The sequence below is a fragment of the Nicotiana attenuata genome, unplaced genomic scaffold, assembly GCF_001879085.1.
Source record: "Nicotiana attenuata strain UT unplaced genomic scaffold, NIATTr2, whole genome shotgun sequence".
In the NCBI taxonomy this organism is placed as follows: Eukaryota; Viridiplantae; Streptophyta; class Magnoliopsida; order Solanales; family Solanaceae; genus Nicotiana; species Nicotiana attenuata.
The window spans coordinates 4,926-20,989 of NW_017673747.1; positions in this window are offsets into that span (position 1 = coordinate 4,926).

Consider the following 16,064-nt stretch of genomic DNA (forward strand, 5'->3'; position numbering starts at 1 on the left):
GATCTCACTGAGTCTAGCAACATCGAGTCCATTGTTGGTGGTAGGTAGCTTTGCTTCGGCTCCTTTGAAGCATCCTTCTCCTTGAGAATCTCCAGTGCTGTGGTGATTTCTCGATGGATGTTGTGCAGTGGGGGTGAGGGTGGTGTTTTCTTCGCATGCGTTGTCTTGTGGATTGGTGGGATGGGGAGTTGGGTGAAAGAAGGCTCCGCCGTTGGATCCTCCTTCATCAAGTCCGAGAAGAAGGGAAGTGATTGAAAGATTTGGAGAATATTGCTGTTTAGGGTTTGTGGGCGTGATTGGGGCTGGGCTATCGTTGTTGGCCATCGACTGCCACAGCATTGGTCCAAACACCGTCAGGGCCTTGTTGAGGGCTTCCACTGTGACTCTCGCAAGGTGTGCCGGGTTCTGCACAATTAGGGTGACTTTCTTGCTGTCGATTGTGAATTCGTAAGAGAGTCCTTGTCCCTACAATGCCACCTCCAACCAGGAGGCCGGTTGGTGGTCCGGTGGTAATGGGTGGGTGGTGATTGTGGCTGTGGTCAGATTTTTTGCCATTTTTGTGCTTTTTGGCTTTGCTAGTTTTAGAAAGGATTGAAGTGGGGAGAGACGACTGATTTCCCATCATAAAGCTCCCTAGTGTCACATCTTGGAAAGTGGACAGGCTTCCCTGTTTTAGGATTAGGGTTTTTTGGCCGGTCATTAATTATGGATGTAACGGAGGTGGCCCTTGGGGTCTTTTCGATTGTTGAAGGGGGAAGTTGCAGACAGGGCACTCTATTGCCATATCTGTCGCTTGGGTTTTCTCCATTAAAGGCATTCACAGTAGATGTGGTAGGGGAAGAATAGACTTTGGGGCCTAAGGTTTCCGGTTCATTTGATTGCATGCGGATGGCCCCATTGGGCACGCTACTTGAGGTAATAATTGGTGCCTCAATAGTTGAGCTGGATCCCACTGGTGGTTTGGGCTGGTGGGTGCTAATTGTGGGGTCTTCAGAATTGAGCACCGCTTTCCTTTTAGAGCCCGTGTTGTGCAGCTCTGTTGGACTTGGAGTAGGCACGTGCCTTGGCATTTTTGGGCCGCTGGTGGTTATTTTTGTTGGTCCTTGTTGCCTATTTGGGAGTTTTTGGGTACTGTTTATCTGATTTTTAACGTTGTAATTAAAAGCTTTGGGTTGGGGGGGCTTACCTGAAAAGTCATCGGACTTATTTACCTGGCTTTCCTCTGCCTGCATATTGTTGTGTTGTCTAATAGGTTGACCTTCCGCATTTGGAGATGTTTTTAGCTGTCCCTGCTTCCGTCTTCTTGGGAATGTTACTGTCTTCCATTGGCTCTCCTCCGGTGGGGAGTCCGTTTGATGGTGTTGCTGAGAATCATTGGCTGCTACTGGTTGACGTTGGCTGTATGTACATCTTATGGATGTGTGTCCTATCCTCCCACAACTTGTACATAGTGTTCCTTCTCCTTCATAAATCACTGATTGTTTATGGTCACCAATGATCACTGATGTTTCCGCTGGCGATTCCAATAGCGCTTGGATGCAAATGCGTGCATATCTCCCTCTTAGCGTGGAGGAGGTACATTGATCAATTTTCAGGAGTTTACCAAGTTTCCTCCCAACTTTCTCTAGAATGACTTTATCGTAGAATTCAGTTGGGAGTTGAGGTAGTCTTATCCAGATGGCAGTAGAAGTAAGCGTGGCTTCCTGTGGAACAAACTTTAGTTCCCATTTTCGGACAGAAAGAAAGTGGCCAGATATAACCATGTGCCAAGATGCAGTGCCTTCACCATACTCTCCTCTAAATTAAATTTCACTATGAAGAAGTCCCATCCTAGGTCAATCAAGATTAACTGTTCGGATGGCTTCCATAGTTCAATTAATTTAGAGCGTAGCATGTGATGAGGCATTTTTTTTGAAGACTTTGATAATTACTGAGAATTTCCATGGCTGGTATAATCTTTCTTTTTCTTCTGGTGATAGAGGAATCGAACCTTCTATATGTTTACCCTTGCACCCTTCTGGGGTGGACTGTTGTTCCATGTCGTAGTAATTTCCTTGGTTGTATGCCTGTTTGTGTAGGAGTGTTTCCTTATAGGATTGCTTTGGTGATTTTACTTCCATCTGAGTTAGTTTGTCCGGTGGATCCGGCGAGAGAGGTGGTCTGATTAGTGGTGGTTCCATGGGCTTCTGCAGAGAAAACATTAGGAAAGATAAAGTTTTCCTTAATTAATGTTACTTGGCATCATATTGTTATACCACTTGGCATCATATAATTATTTATTTAACTTTTTGTATGTATGTATATATATATATATATATATATATATATATGTATGTATGTATATATATATATATATGCACACACACTATATTAGAAAGAAACTACTCTCCAATTTAAATTGTCAAATTTTTATTTTTTTATTTCCATTTTTAATTTTAAAATAATTTTAATACTCCAAATTGAACCCACACCCCAATTGAATTGGTAATATTTATTTATTTATTTTCGTTTTATATTTTGAAATAATTTTAAAACTCCAACTTAAAATTGTTTCCCAACTTTAATAGATATATATATTTTTATTATTAATATTTTTGTTTTTTACTGTAGCTTATTTAGTTTTTTCTTATTTTTCCATTTTTTTATTTTAAAACAACTTTACAACTTTAAACTGAAACATGAAACTACTCCCCAATTCGAATGAGTAATTATTTTTTTTATATTTTCGTACTTTTAGTATAGCTAATTACTATAAAATATCTATATTTATAATTCAAATAGAGTAACCAATTAATTAAAAATTTAAGAAGATTTTTTTTAGTTAAAAAGGTAATTTATTTTGTCTTAATAAAACCACTTTTAATTATTAATATTTTCATTTTTTTTTATTTTAGCTAATTTAATTTTTTTCTTATTTTTTGTTTTTAATTATAAAATAACTTTAAAACTTCAACTTGACAACTCCTCAATTTGAATGAGTAGTTGATTTATTTATATTTTCATTTTTTTTAATATATCTAATTATAAGATATCATATTTATTAATTCAAATAGAGTAACTAATTAATTCAAAATTTAAGAAGTTTTTTTTCAGTTAAAAAGTTAGTTTATTTGTCTTAATAATGCCACTTGGCATTATGTGGTTATGCCACTTGTCTTAATAATGTACTTTTGCCTCTCCTTTTATTATATATAGATTTTTCATTTTTTTAATATAGCTAATTATAAGATATCATATTTATTAACTCAAATATAGTAACCAATTAATTCAAAATTTAAGAAGGTTTTATTTAGTTAAAAATTTAGTTTATTTATCTTAATAATGCCACTTGTCTTAATAATGTACTTTTGTCTCTCCTTTTATATTATATAGATTTGAAAGCTAGAAAATCCAGCAATATTGAAATTAAGGACGAGTTCAAATCCCAAAAGGGGAGATGTGAAGACCCAAAGGGTCATCACCTGTTTTCTCATTCATTACGTGCTTCCGAGGCCTCGAAAACCTCATTCAAGGTTGCCTCGATTTGCGTGCGCAGTCCAGGCGCGTATCCGGAAAGCTTAAATATGAATTCTGTGTGAAAAATACTAAATTTTGATATTAATATGAATATATTTGACTTCGGTCAACATTTTGGGTAAATGGACCCGGACCCGTAATTTGACGGTCCCGGAGGGTGCGTAGGAAAACATGGGACTTGGCCCTATGCCCGAAATCGAATTTCAAAGTTCCAAGCCCGAGAAACAAATTTTTGTGTGAAATTTGTTTTTCGGAATTGATTAAGGAAAATGAAAATGAAATATGATTAAAAGACTGTGGTATCGGGCCCGTATTTTGGTTCCGGCGCCCGGTACAAGTCTTATATTTGGTTTAAGCGCTTTTTGTAAAGTTTTGTTGAAATCGGACGCCGTTTGATGTGTTTCAGACCTAAAATGGAAAATTGATGTTTTATGAAAATTTGGAAGAATTCATGAGTTTTAAGGTTTGATTCGCTGTTTTTGATGTTATTTTGGCGATTTGATCGCACGAGTAAGTCCGTAGGATGTTTTTGAGGTCGTGTGTATATTGGGTTTGGAGCCCCGAGGGCTTGGGTGAGTTTTGGATAGGTGATGGATTGCATTTTTCATTTTGGAAAAAAATCTGGTATCAGCTGATCTGCAGGTTTCGCATTTGCGAAGCCAGAGTTCGCAAATGCGAAGGTCCAGCTATCGCAAATGCGGAGGTTGGTTCGCAAATGCGAAACCAGCCTAGGCAGGCCAAGGTTCGCAAATGCGAAGCCAGGCGTCGCAAATGCGAGGGTCACTGGTTCGCAAATGCGAGACCCAATTCGCAAATGCGAAGGTCCCTTGGTCAGCCTGAGTTCGCAAATGCGAACAGTAATGTCGCATTTCCCATCTGCAACCTGCATTTTTCAGACTTAGACGAATTTCAAGTCATTTTTTTACCCCACTTCCAAAATACAACTCCTTAGGCGATTTTTCAAGAACAAGTTTCATCCCAAATCATTTGTAAGTCGATTTTTACTTATTTCTTTCAATCATTAACATCATTTAACATGTTTTCCACTTAAAATCAAAGATTTTCATGGGTGAAATTGGGGGTTTTGGGTAGAACCTAGGTTTTTCTAAAATTGGGGGTTTAGACCTCAATTTGAGGTCCGATTTCAAAACAAATTACATATTTGAGTTCGTGGGGGAATGGGTAATCGGGTTTTGGTTCGAACCTCGGTTTTTGACCACGTGGGCCCGGGGGCAATTTTTGAAATTTTGGGAAAAACTTTGGGAAATTCATTTTTATGCATTCAAATTGATTCATTTAGTGTTTATTAATGTAATTAAGTAATTTGTGGCTAGATTCGAGCGGATTGGAGGTGGAATTACGGGGTAAAGCCATAGTTGAGGCTTGAGTTGAGTTCAAGGCATTGAGGTAAGTGTTTGGTTTAACCCTAGCTTGAGGGAATGGGAGTTGAGTCTTATTTGTAACTTGCTAATTGTGGAGTACGATGTATAGGCATGGTGACCAGTATCTATACATTAGTGTCAAGCATGACCGTGAGTCCTTATTTGCGAATAGTTTGGTTGTTGTTATGTCTTCCATGCTTAAATGATGATTTCTGTATGTTGTAAAAACCTTGTGAAAGAAATTATGATCTTGAAACTTCGTGGAGCATTGGCTCAGGTTGAAATACAAATTGTGAAGGTATATAAGAAAAGAAACTCTTTGGAGCATTGGCTCAAGTGATAATGTGAACTATGAGATGAAAGTGAAAGAAAGGAAAGAGTTAATGATTTATTCCCTTGTCGGGACGTTGTTGGTTATTGATATTGTACCCTTGCCGGGTTTATTGTTGTTTGTGTTCCCTTGCCGGGATTTTCGTTATTGTTTATTTATTTCCTTGCCCTTGTTTTTGATTGTTGATTGGGTGAGGAAGAGTGTTAAAGCACGAAGGGTGATGCCGTGCACTGTTTGTTTATGGTAAGGAAAGAGTGTAAAGCACGAAGGGTGATGTCGTGCATTATTTGCTTATTATGAGAAAGAGTGTTAAAGCACGAAAGGTGATGCCGTGCCGCACGATGTACCATTCCGTGCCGATTCTATTGATATATGTGAGGAATGAGAGTAAAAGCACGAAGGGTGATGTCGTGCACATGTTATTGCTTGGTGAGGACGAGAGTAAAAGCACGAAGGGTGATGCCGTGCACTGGTTGAATTCTGTTTCATTACGTACTATTGAGTTGTGCTGTATTCCTTTATTATTGGACGACTCTTATTTGGAATTTATTATACTCCCCACAACATGTTTTCCCCTCCCATATTGTTTATCTTTTTTGTATTTCGATTCCGCTCTGTATATATATATATGAAATTGCACAGGTTTATGTGGTAGTCTGGTCTAGCCTCATCACTACTTCGCCGGGGTTAGGCTAGACACTTACTAGCACATGGGGTCGGTTGTGCTGATGCTACACTCTGTGCATTTTTTTGCACAGGCCCAGGTTTCGAGCAGCAGCAGCAGCATTAGCACGGGAGCAGGCTTTCAGTATCGTGAGACCCGAGGTAGCCTTGCAGGCGTCCGCAGGCCCGACGTCTCTCTCTTATTCTCTCTTTTAGACTGTTGCCTCTTTGTATTCGAGACAAATAGCTTATGTGTTCTTTCAGACCCTTGTATTTAGAAATTCTTAGCAGTTCGTAAGTATTGTGACACTAGTCTTGGGTAGAGGCTTATATTGACTACTCCGTGTTTTATTCAGTTTCTATAATTAAGACTTCCACTATTAATTAGTTTTGTTGTTTTATATTGTTGTCATAAATTGTTAAAAGGATTTGTTTATTAACGGAAAAGTAATCAAAATTGCTTGCCTAGCTACTACGAGTAGGCGCCATCACGACCCCCGAGGGTGGGAAATCCGGGTCGTGACATGAGTGATGACGTCCACAACACACCTCGATTAGAGATATGATACGGTTGTATGCAATATAAATTACATCGGGGTCGAATCTCAGGGAGTTATAAGGGGTGTTAGGAGTATATACTTGAAGCAAGCAATTGGATTAACTAAATTTGCACTTCCACAACAAGTTTTGATTTCTGCTTCTACTATTACTCTAATGATTGCAAGCTAAGGAAAATAAAGTAGAAATGAATGTTTTTGGTGTTTTTTCCAAATAGTATAAAAGCCTAGGGATGTGACCATAACCTAGGTGTTCGCCTAATGGGATAAATATATTAATGCTTGTTTTGTTGATTGGGGTGTATTATAGCTCTCAACTCTACATTACCCACTCAGTACCTCTCGGTCAAAGAGTGATTTTGCCCAATTTGGCTTTCTCAAGTCCAAATAGGTATCAAACAAATTAATTGATATGAGCTCAAGTCGATTTCTTACTATCTCTAGTTTGAGCGCTTTAATTAGGCTAATCATTATCTCGATTAGCCTAATTCCTCGTTAGCCAAGTTATCCTAGACTAAGTCCGTCTTTCTCAGAGACTAAGTCAAAATGGCATGAATCAATGTTTACAACCATTAGTTCTAAAATTAAAGCATAATTAACACCCAATCATAAACAAGCATTAAATTAAATATTCATAAGATTTACACACTAGGGTTGGGTCACAACCCTAGTAAAAATATGAATACTCATAATGGGAATGGAAGAAAATAAAGAAGAAAGCTAATTAAACTCATAATCAGGGATTAAAATGGTAAAAGATAATGTAAAACCATTAAAATGGTTACAAACTTCCTAAATTAGTAAAAGGTAACGGGTACAACAATTTTTTCTTCCAAACTTGACTTAAATTTGTGAAACTCATCTATTTATAATGGTCCAAAATTCACTGACAAAAATGCCCCTCGGGAGGTTCTACGGCCGCACAATTCCATGTGCGATCCGCAGATTTCTTCAGTTGGCAGGTGAATTGATTCTGCAGCCGCACATTTCTGGATTGCGGCTGCGAAGAAACTTCTGCGGCTGCAGTTCTTGTGCGGTTCGCACTTTAGCAAGGTGTCAGGACTTGGTCTTCTATACACTCTCTGAACTTGGAATTATTTATCAGTGCAGACTCTATTTTACGGTGGCACAATTCATGTGCGGTCCGTACATCTATCAAAATCTTTTTGGTGTCTTTAGCTTGGGTAGCAGCCACAAATGGAATTCTGCGGTCCGCAATTTCTTCTGTGGCTGCAGAATTCCTTCTGCGCACCGCATTTCTTTGCTTCTGCGCCCTTTTTTGCCTTGTGCTTCGGAACACTCCTTTTGAGTCAGATTTCATCATGGAAGACCAAACTTCCAACGTTCTTGCAATTTGCATAATTTTATCAGTTTTGGGAACACAAATCAATACTTTCAGACTAAAACAAAAGCAAAGAGGTATTAGTAAGTAGTCAAAATCCCCACTTATCAACTCTCCCAAACTTAAGTTATTGCTTGTCCTCAAGCAAATAAGTTAGTTCCCACCTCCTAAAGTTAAAGGTCATTTTAGAGAGTCAAAGATGAGCCATTCACACATCAGTTAGGACCAACAATTACCCACACTACTCAAGTATTATCAACAAGGTGACAAGTCAAATATTCATGCACATATAGTTCTAATGTGACATTTGAGCTTCAAGAATTGACTTTACTCATCAAGGACTCTTGTTCTATAAAGTAGGCCATATAGGACTCCAAACTCTTCCTCCTCTAATTACCATTTGCCAAGCTCACTTAAGAAGTTAGCACACAATCTAAAGATTCATGAAAGGCTCACTCATCTCTTACAAGAGAATGTCACAAGTACGGCTTCAAGTACCATAGGCTTGCCCCTCATGTAGACCGCTACTAATGTAAGCTCACTCGCTTTGAAATCAAGTAGGACTTCTTTCGGGATATAATGAATGCTTTTGAATTAGAGTAGGACACCATATGGGTAAGTGGTTACACCTTTCCTTAAGCACTCCACACTTTCATTTCTCGGCTCACAATTTTCAATTCTTAGAGGCACTTTCTTTTCATTGGGGACTAGAGAGACTTAACATCACTCTTTCTTGATCATTTCATTCTTTTTCTCCCCTTTAGATTTCTTAATGTTTGGGACCATTACCTCTTTTTGAATCCATCAACCCTTCTACTAATTCACTTTATGCATTTCTCTCTTTGTTCTTTTCTATTCCCGCCTTTTCTTTTCATAGAGATCATTTCTTTTCTCTTTTTGTGCCTTGATAACTTTTTCAAAATTCTCATCTCTCTCCCAAAATTACGTTTTAAGCCATTTGTTTCACAAGAGTGTTAAGGAAAGCTCGAGCGCCAAGAGAGGGTCATAAGAAAATGGGTAAAGGCTTGTAACATGGCTATCAAATGAGAAATGCTAGAGGCTCTGATAGTTTGTATGAGTCCGCCACACTATAGAGTACCTGGTCCTCTATGAGTTTTGCTGAAAATACTAATGAACCAAAATGTATAGAGATTTGGTCCTATATCAGTTTCCTCAGTGCTAACTACTGAACCGGTATGTAAATGAGACACATGATTTTTACGTGGAAAAATCCCAAATCAAGGGGACAAAAACCACGACCTACGCTTGTAGGCTTTCAACTTCACTAACTTGTAAACACCTATTACAAGCCACTTTGTAATGACTCCACTACAAAGAATTCAACACAACTAACTTGCGGTACTCCACCACAAGCCACTTTGTCACTCTCTAGTTACAAAGAACTTAACTAACTTGTGATACTCTCACCACAAGCCACTTTGTCACTCTCTAGTAACAAAGACTTTAACTTATGACTAAACCTAGTCACAACATAAACTCTGAGAGTTTACGGATTTTACAAAAGGTTTCCTAATCAACGCTTCTAAGAAATCAGGATAGGAAATACAATGAAGAACACATAACAAAGACTCAACAAACCTAAGGACTTAAGATATCTTCAATCATGGATCCGGTCCTTGAGGTTGCTGCATCTTTGTTCTTGAGAGAGGTTGTTGCTAGCACTTGAGAGAATGTTTTCTTTTCTGATTTGCAAGTGTTCAAGTGATCAGATCCCTTGCACCAGGTTGTTATACTACAAAAGACATTACCATGGTGATGTCAATTCACAATGGTGATGTCAAATCTTGGTTAGTACATGCTTCTTCTCTATGGGAAGTGACTGCTGCACTGTCGCGTGTGTAGTTGCAGGCAGTCACTTTCTGCAGTTGCTTTCCAGCTGTATAGTTGACTCCTACTTCTGTCAGGGAACCCTAAGGGACCAGGTCCCTGTTGTGTTCCTCTTTGTACAGTTGCGGACAGTCACTTTCTGCAGTTGCGTTCCAGCTGTATAGTTGACTTGTACTTCTATCAGGGGAACACCAAGGGATCAGGTCCCTAATCTAGTTCTTGTGAATCTAAAGGCACACTGCCCAGATTATCTTGAGTCGATTAACTTGAATGATTGTACCAAGCATGCTTCAGGTCCTTTATCTGGTTTTATACTGAAAGTTTGTTAGATCATAAAAACATAGATTAAAAGGCCTTAAGCCCATCAATTTCTCCCTTTTTGATGATGATAAACTTTTAACATTGATGACTATTTGACTTAACCAGATAAGGTACCAGCAACTGCATATGTTCCCCCTGACTCTATGCTTCCCCCCCCCCCCCTTAAATACTTGCTACAATTTCAGTTTAATCGATTCTTCCCCCTTTTGGCATCAACAAAAAGCACAATAAGACAAAATGGCATAAAGAAGTCTAACAAAGCTAACTCATGCCACATATGTGCACACAACATGATAGAAAAGAGAAGCAAAAAGGAAAACGAGCATTGTACGAGCAAAAGAAGAGCTGTTTCATTGATAAGAAATTAGACTTTTTCAACAGGAGCAGCAACGGTGAAATCCAACATGCCATCACAAAAAGACAAATAAAAAGAAAACAACAGCCACAGAACATCAGAGCAAAAGATAACTGGCCACTGAGAGGATCCTAGGGGGCACTAGAAGAGGGAGGCTTGGAAGAGGAGGCAACAATGGTTTTGAGAACCAGGACCAGGAGGGCATTTGCACACAACTGTTAGTCAAGCAGTTTCTCCCGCAAGTTCTCCACTTGTTGCTTAAGTCCAGAACTTGTCTCATACCTGCCATCTCCGAGATTGCCAGGTCAAACGTGCGACCCCACAAGACTTTTCTGAGTTCTTAAACTCTCCTGCCCAAGGCCGTTGTCACTTGGAATGGTCTTCATTGAACCAGGTCCTTCTATAGTTTCCCACTTTTGTTTTCTAGACATTTCAACAAACTTCATGTTCCTGCTTGCAACAGCCACAATGTCACCTTCAAACAAATCTTTCTCAACACAAACTTTTGGACTTTTGTAGATTTTTTTTTCACTAAGGAACTAGGGTCCTCCACAACATCTTTATCAACCTCAACCACTGGAATGTGTTTGTCAGCCACAACTTCCCCCTATTTCATCAACCTCTTCTTTTTTTTCTTAATCTCTACTTACTCTTCTGCAAGGCAGACTCAAAAGCCTTTTTCTTCTGCAACCTCCTGGTTTGTTTCAGCTGAAAGAGAATCAGGTTCTACAACAGGTTTTTCTACGATGGTGTCATAAACCGGAGACTCAAAAAGCACCAGAGTCCTTTCCTCCCTTAAGAATGGAGTTTCTTCCCACTGAGATTCAGGCAGAGGGGAGGCTCCTTCATTCATAAAACTCTTAGCAGCGATAGCCATGCTATTTAGTATCGTTTCCTTTTCTGGTGACTCCGTGGAAGCCACTGAGCCTAGAACGGAGGAGTTCAAGTGCTGATCGAGATCTTTCTCAAAGATGAAGAGGAAACCGGTATGGGTACAGTAGTATCAGGGATAGTGAAGAAGTGGGTTTCTGGTGGTGGTGTTAAGGGAGGTGGAGATGTGGGAGTGATGTTGATGGCAGGAGAAGGAGACGATTGTTCGTTGGCCAAGGGGAGAGAAGTGGTAGAGAGTTCTGAAGGAAAAATTAAAGAGATGCAAAGGGAGATAATTGTTCAGAACTACTGGGAGTGTGAGGGTTTTATGGAAGAAAGAGCTAATGATGAGAGGGGAGAGGAACGGGTTCTGAAGAGTTTTGAAACGACGGTAGGTTTGTGGGAATACGTAACGTGCAGAGGAAGTGAAAGAATTTGAGAGACAAGACGTGTTATGCAGACTCTGAGAAGTCAGATGATGTGGCAGTTGAATTAATTTTGCTATATTTTTGAATAAGCATGCGAAAAACACATTACTACTAACCTGTGGTACAGGAACCAGGTTCCTGACTTGTTTTTGTAAAAGGGTTTTGCAGCTCTCCTCCGAAGTTCAACACTGTACCTTTAGCTTCTATGATCATCATTCGTGTTTACCTGCAACGGTATAGATGTGAGTTAGGCCTAGTCAGAAAACACTTTAGCCAATTTTACCTTAGTGTGACTATCATAGTCATGTCAGCAGAACCAGGTTCTCAATTAGGTTTAAGTAACCCCAGTGCCATCCTGTTTCTCAAAGTGTTCCCTGCTCAGAGCTTTGGTGAAGATATCTGCAATTTGATCTTCTGTGCAACAAAATCTTATACAAATAAGACCCTTTTCCACATTGTCCCTGAGAAAATGGTGTCCGACATCAATGTGCTTGGTTCTCTTATGTTGAACCGAGTTCTTTGCCATGCTGAGAGCACTTGTGTTTTCACATAGAAGCGGTACACAATCAATGTATACACCAAAATCTTCCAATTGTTGCTTGATCCACAGTGAATGAGCACAGCACGAGGCAGCTGCAACATATTCTGCTTCAACTGTTGAGAGAGCTACTCAGTTTTGTTTCCTTGTACCCCATGAGATAAAACATGATCCAAGGAAATGAGCCATTCCAAATGTGCTTTTCCTGTCCACCAAATAGCCTGCATAATCAGCGTCAGCATAACGAAAAAGGTTGAAATTGTCACCTGAAGGATAGTACAGAACCAGGTTCAGTGTGCCCTTAAAATATCTTAAAATTCTCTTAGCAGCCTTCAGATGAGATTCCTTAGAATTTTATTGGAACCTTGCACATAATCCTACACTAAATACAATGTCTGGCCTGTTGGCAATAAGGTAGAGTAGAGATCCAATGATTCCCCTATCATACTCATTTCAAACTCACTTTCCATGAGTTTAGCAAATTCTTCACACAATGAGTCAGTTGTAGCTCCAAATATGATTTCATCCACATAAATCTGAACAATGAGCAGGTTCCTTCCCCGTTTCTTCAAAGAAAATGTATTGTCAATCCTTTCTCTTGTGAGGCCATTTTCCAAGAGACACTTGGATAGTCTCTCGTACCAGGCTCTAGGGGCCTGCTTCAATCCGTATAGTGCCTTATTCAATTTGAATACACGTTCACGATGTACATGACGTTCAAAACCTGGAGGTTGCTTGACATAGACTTCTTCCTTGAGAAAACCATTCAGGAAGGCACTCTTCACATCCATTTGGAATAAGGTGAATTCCATATGCGATGCAAAGGCAATGAGGATCCTAATAGCTTCCATGCGAGCTACTGGGGCAAAAGTCTCATCATAATCGATCCCTTCCTCCTGATTGTATCCTTGGACAACAAGTCTTGCTTTGTTCCTTGTAGTATTTCCATGTTTATCCAGCTTATTCCTGAATATCAACCTGGTCCCTATGATGATTCTGTCTGAGGGTCTAGGTATCAGGTGCCTTACCTTGTTTCTTTCAAATTGATGTAGTTCCTCTTGCATTGCAGTAATCCAGTCTGCATCCTTCAAGGCTTCCTTGATATTTTTGGGTTCTATTTGGGATAGAAATGCTGAGAAGGCTAGGGAATTTCTGGTTTTTGATCTTGTCTGAACTCCAGAATCAAGGGGGGTGATTATATTATCAAGTGGATGGGAGCTTTTGTGTTTCCAATTTGGGACTGAAGTTTGATTGGTAGAGGAACTGGCTAAGTTAAGTGGATTTCCCTGCACTCCTTGTTCTAATACTTGTGGAGTGCCTTGCACTGCATCTCCAACTCTTTCTTCAGCTTCAGTGGTAGTAATTGAAGTACCAGGTTCCTCTTTAGAAGTGAAAGAAGATGTTGCATTGTCTTCACCTGCCTCCTTCATCTTACTCATCATATCAGCCTTGCCATTTGAAACATCAGATAATTCCCCAGGAGCTAAAAGTGGTTCATTATCTTGATCATCATTGTTTCCTCTTTTGTCAGAAGAGGGAGTCTTGTTGAATAGCTTATGACCACTTTCTTCCATACATTGTGTCCTTTTGTTGGAGCCTTGTAGACTTTGCTTTAAGAGGAATATCCCAGAAAGATTCCTTCATCACTCTTGGCATCAAATTTACCAGGTTGATCCTTTCCATTGTTAAGAACATAGCATTTGTACCCAAATGTTCTTAGGCGAGTCAGCTTGGGTTTCCTTCCAGTCAGCAACTCATAGGGGGTTGTGTTCAAGAGTGATCTGATCATGCACCTGTTCATCAAGTAGCACGCAGTGTTTATTGCCTCTGCCCAGAAATTTTTTCTATTCCACTGACAGTGAGCATTGTCCGTGCCATGTTTTCCAGAGTTTTGTTCTTTCTTTCAACAACACCATTTTGCTGAGGAGTCCTTGCGTAGTCAAATTTTGTTCCAGGGTCAGATCTGATGTAAGCTACTTTCAATCCCATCTTTACTTGGATTTTCTTGAAAAAGGTCACAAATACCTTGGAGTCTCATATTTTGTCCTCAGAAACAGTGTCCAAGTGAATCTTGAGTAATCATCCACAATCCCAAAGATATACCTCTTTTCACTCCTGCTCAGTATTCCCATAGGACTGCACAAGTCGACATGAAGGAGTTCAAATGGTTTTGGTGTGATGACATCCCTTTTTTTTGGGGCTTAAAGGATGATTTCACATGTTTTCCTCTAGCACATACATTGGATGCTCCGTGTTCTTTGAACTTTGAATTTGACAGACCATGGACCATGTCCTTCTTCATCAATATATCCAGAAGTGAGAAACTTGTATCCCCCCAATCCTTTATGCCAAGTCTTCGAATCATTATCAACTGCACTCAAGCAGCTCATATCACCAGCTTAGACACGAACTTCTACCTTATTTTCTTCCCCATACCTAGAATGTACCCCTTCTTTCCATTTTCCAAAGGGTACATCCCCTCCTTGCAGGGCTTTCAGTGAGAGAAAATCCATGGTATTTCCAGTCATGTGCTTTGAGCATCCACTGTCCATGATCCATTGCAGTCCGTTTCCTCCCACTGTTCCCTGCACATCTAAATTATGGGTTAGATTTAGGAACCCAAACTAGTTTGGGTCCCTTGTAATGATGACAAGGGTGAATAAGAGCCTTTCTAGTCCATGCAGGCAATATGCGATTTTTGCGAGTGGTACCTGGTCCCTTTTTAGTAGTCACTTTTTCAGTAAACAATTTGTTTTTCTGAATAGATTGAAACATGGCTTGGCAATTTTCTTTGAAGTGCCCATTGTACCCACAGTGGGTACAAAGCCAGTTATTAGGAACTGTGACATACTTGCTGTGAGGGTTGTAAGGAGTTTTCTCCTTTTGAAACTCGATTCCCTGCCTGTTTCCACTATTGTTGAAGTACATGGCAGTGAGAGCATCAGAGTACCAGGTCCACTTGAGAGATTTCTCAAGATCCATTTTTACCTTTTTTAGTTCAGCTTGAAGCTGCCTATTTTTCTCAAGTTCACCACATAGACTAGTTCTCACATCATTTAATTCCTTTTCAAGTTTGATAAGTGTCTCACTAGCTACTCCCTTCCCTTTTTCAATACTTACATGCCTATGTTCAGATTTGAGTCCCTCAATGATTTCCTCTAGATCTGTGATAACCACCAAAAAGTCATCCCTTGCTTGCTCGGTATCAACAATTTTCTCTTCTAGGGCATTCTTTTCTTTGCTTAGGTTTTCTATGGTTTCCTTCAAGTCAACAACCACTACCATCAAGTCATCTCTATCATTTTCTACACTATTTATTTTTTCAGATAGAGCTTCCTTTTATTTTTCAAGATTAGCTATGGTCTCATTTAAATCCACCACACAGACCACCAGATCATCTCTAGATTATTCAGCATCTCCTAGCTCTATGGTCAGGACATCCTTATCATTAACAAGACTATAATATGCATCAATTAGAACATTTGATAATGACATCAATTTCTTAGAAGAGTAGGACTTCAGATTTCTCTGAACATCCCTGAAATTTACCTCCTCATCTTCATCTTCTTCATCATCATCAGACTGAGCCATCAGCGCGAACAGTGAGTCATACTTCGTTGCTTCAGTTTCCACTGCCATCATGGAACTGTTTTCTGCATCTGGTTCCCTTTCTGATTCACTGGAGGAGTCTTCCCAAGCGGCAAGAGCCTGCTTCATAATATTGTCAGCTGCACTCTTTTGACTGAATCGTTTTTCTGGAACCAGGTTCCTTTTTGCTGCTTTGTCAGGGTTTTATTTATATTGCTCCTGTTTCACAAGTGGACAGTCTTTGATGGAATGCCCTGGCTTTCCGCACCTGTGACAGAGATCAATGTTCCTTCCTTACTTGAATTGCCCCTTTTTGGTATACCAC